Source organism: Sander vitreus, chromosome 7, assembly GCF_031162955.1.
Source record: "Sander vitreus isolate 19-12246 chromosome 7, sanVit1, whole genome shotgun sequence".
NCBI classification, from domain to species: Eukaryota; Metazoa; Chordata; class Actinopteri; order Perciformes; family Percidae; genus Sander; species Sander vitreus.
The window spans coordinates 28,702,809-28,706,862 of NC_135861.1; positions in this window are offsets into that span (position 1 = coordinate 28,702,809).

Sequence of the window (4,054 nt, forward strand, 5' to 3'; positions counted from 1 at the left end):
TTTCCTAAACATCTATTGATAATTATGAAACACAACCAACATTTCATTATGCCGCTTTATGTACCACGCCTCCTTCAAGGGACAAGTGTGTAGGTTTTAGAGGGATCTATTGCCAAAAATTGAATATAATATTCATGATTATGTTTTCATTAGTGTATAATCACGTGAAACTAAGAATGGTGTTTTCGTTAGCTTTGAATGAGCCCTTCATGTGTACATAGGGAGCGGGTCTGTCACTACCCGATCCGTACCGGAAACCTGAATTGTATAGGTACTATTCCCAGACCAATGGGCTATCTTGACTTTAACCATTCAAGGCCAATGCCTAACCTCAACCATCTACGCACATGCGTAAATAAAATTGGGTTTCTGGAGCAGATCAGGCACAACAGGAGGTGCATCTCACTTCCCTTATTTGATATCTCCTCGGTCCTCGCTTGAACCGGAAGTTGTTCTGGTCCCCCTTCGTGAAGGCCGTCTCAAAGCTCGTATTCCTGCCCTGAGGATGGAGGAGGGATCTCTGAGGAGCTATGAGCGAGGAGGGATCTCTGAGGAGCTATGAGCGAGGAGGGATCTCTGAGGAGCTATGAGCGAGGAGGGATCTCTGAGGAGCTATGAGCGAGGATACACAAGAGCAGTGTTCCTGGAAGCCGTGCAGCTAAAAGGATTGATAACGCCGCCCATACAGCTGACGAATTCACGTGACGTTTCAGTGGAGAGGATATTTCATCCCTCTAAAAACACATTTCCTTGTTTCCTCTCTCCTCCCATTATTTTCTCGCTTCTCTCGCATGCTTCCTTGGTGGGACGGACTAAGACACGAGGAATGGATGCAAGTGGAGGAGCCGGGGACACAAGGGAGAATCACCTACGGTCCTCTTCCTCAGAGTCCGCCATGTTGCACGGCCATGTTTCTACCGTAGGCCACAATGGCCAAACTAAACACCGGTTATAGAGAGAGCCTTTCACGTTTTTACGTTACCTGAAGGCCATTGTAACTTCTCCTACACTCTTGGAAAGGGAGGGGTGGCAGGGAGGGGTATTCAGTTGGCTGTAATCTGCAACCTCACAGCTTATATTAAAGTCTCCCTCCACTCAAAAATGTGTTTTGCTTATTGTTACTTCACTTAGATATTTAAGCTTCAATGAAGTAAGAGACTAGCCTGGAAACGAGACAAATCCGCAAGATCAAACTGTCAAACTAGGCACTGCTGATCAAAATTAATCAAGATTCTGTAACTGACTGTTACCAGCCCCCCTGGCAACTCTGAATGGGATAAGAAGTATATAAAATGAATGAATGCTTAACTCCAAATATTATCACGACTTTAAAAGTTAAATCAGAGGTAATGTCCCTGGGCATGTAAGAGAGCAGATCAAAAGACCCAAACGGAGGCAAAAGTCCATGCTTCCCTTTGCCCCCTGAATTTCCTTGGAAAGATTTCCATGAGACACGATACGATGTACCATTTCCATATCAAAGTTCCACTGCTTGGATTTAAAAGCTCAATCACACATGTTACACTTGGAAAACTGCAACAGGGCAGTACTCTAACCCAGACAACTCTACCTCAATGAGCTGTGTTTACAGTGATGGAAAATACTGCATGAACTTGGAAAAATTGGACTCTCTGAAGAAAAAAAAAAAGACGGAAGTGCAAACTCGGCCGTCTGGACACAGGCGTTTTTCCTTTCTGAAGCATGTGCCATATTCATTTACTCATTCATAATTTGAGTTGCATAAGAGTTCCATAACAGTGGAGGAATTTACATCTGGGTTACCCCCAAAACGAAGGCTATGGCCGCTGTGGTTTACATACTCATTGCAGTCACCTTGTTCCCCCAACGGTCTAGCACAGGCTCCCTCACTCAGACTAATCCATGTCTCAATCCCAAACAGACCCTCTGATTACCCCCCCCTCCCCTCTCTCAAGTACACACATTTTCCTATGAATGGCCTTGGATCAGACATGACTGATGTAAGCATGGGAGCATTCACTGAGGCTATGCAGAAGACTCAGCACATGAAATATAGTGAAGATGTTTTACTCTAGGTTGAGACAAAATAAATGATGTTCACTGGATGGTATCAGTTCTATGTCAGGGACGGAGGAAGTCTGTCAGAGCTGGGGGGGTCTACAGTATATAATGATGTCATACTAAATACTGGGCGACATTGGTGTTTCTTGTATAAAATTCAATGGCTGAAATGATTTTTAACAGTTATAAACCACAATTATAGAACGGCAGCCGCCCCGAATCACCCCTACTTCCTGTGCACATGTGTTATGTGTGAAGTATATGGTATATGTTATATCAAAGTTAGACATTTTGGGAAATACACTTAATTAGCTTTTTTGCCGGAGAGTTACATGAGAAGATTAATACCACTCTTTATCTGTATGGCAAAAATGAAGCTACAACCAGCTGCAGGTTAGCTTAGCTTAGCATAAAGACAGGAAGCAGGGGGGAACAGCTAGCCTAGCTCTGTCTGAAGGTCAGAAAGATCTGCCTACCAGCTAACATATTAAGATAGCTGGGAATCTGAAAAGTTGAGTCTCTGTTTGGGTAAGTCCAAAAGGGGAAATGTTTTTGCTAAATCCAATCATATGTTTCTTTTATTCTATATTTTGGAAGCTATATTATAAGCACAGCACTACACTCGAAGCACCAGAGCAGGCATCAATCCATGGCACTGAAACAGTAATGTTAGTTTAACTTGGCTCCTCTGGCTGGCTTATGCTTCCTCTCCTGGGGGAATATGTGGACTTGTTCATGTTAAAACAGCTTCAACTACCTGTTTCTTGACTTAAGCAAATGTATTCAGGATAGATTTGAGCTTTTCTGTGTTCTCGACTACCTGAAAACACCACCACGTAATTGGGCAGATTACCAAAAGCAATGATCTACTGTATAAAATGTAGCATTCCTGCTCCAGATGAAGCACATACAGATCTGTTGGTGCTACTAAAGGTTCAAACATCTACCAGGGCAAGTTTATGTTGCTGGATGATTGAAGGTGTTTGAACTTTAAACTCAGTCCTCCCCAAAGTTTTCGTTCATTATCTGTACAGAAAGTAAAAGGGAACCTCAACAGACCAGACATGGCTGGGCCTTTTCCCACCCAGTCATTGTTGAACTGACAAAACTATTAATACACTTGACAGCACACATGACTCAGACATGTATATTAGATTTACTCACGGATTGTTTGCCAACACTAGAGTAAGGTCGCTGTGGTATTTAAAGTAGCATGGCGTGGACAGTTGAAGGTGAAACGCCGTAGGCAACTGCAAGACATGTCACCAGCACTGTTATACACATGTGGTTTATTCAGAGATTAAGAGTTCCAGTGTGCGGCTTTATGGTTCCATGTTTCAGTATGTTTCAGTGACCTGAGGTGCTTATGTGTGTGTTTGTTGACATCCTCCACAACACAAGTAACTAATGAAGTTCCGTGTGGAAATGAAAAAGTGAATCTGTATTTTCGTGTGCGACAGAAATCCAAAATATCAGAATTCTCTTTTTTCCTCGGATGCTACCTTATGTAACTTTTATTGCAATGGAATGCGATGTGTCCTCATGACTACTGGGGTCAGTCTATGTAGTGGTCTTGTTCATTCAGCCTATTTTTTCTTTTCAGTCAAGCATCAGAAGATGCTGCAGATTTCCATGAGGAAATGGAAAAGGGGGAACAATGGAATTCTCTATGTTCCATGTTTAAAACGTCAACTTAACCATGACCACAGAAACATTTTAAAGCTGTCTGGGTCTGCAATCCTTCACAAATCTGAAGAAAGAGTGAACTGCTGGACAGGAAAGTCTAGTAAACTGTGTTAAGTAAATTTCATGTAACCTATAATGAAACTTCCGAGCTATTTCTTTCTCTCTCTCTCTCTCTCTCTCTCTCTCTCTCTCTCTCTCTCTCTCTCTCTCTCTCTCTGTCTCTCTCTCTCTCTCTCTCTCTCTCTCTCTCTCTCTCTCTCTCTCTCCCCTGTCCCCCCTACAGTGTCCTACAGTCATTTCTTCATCCCTACAATGAAGTTCTTGTGTG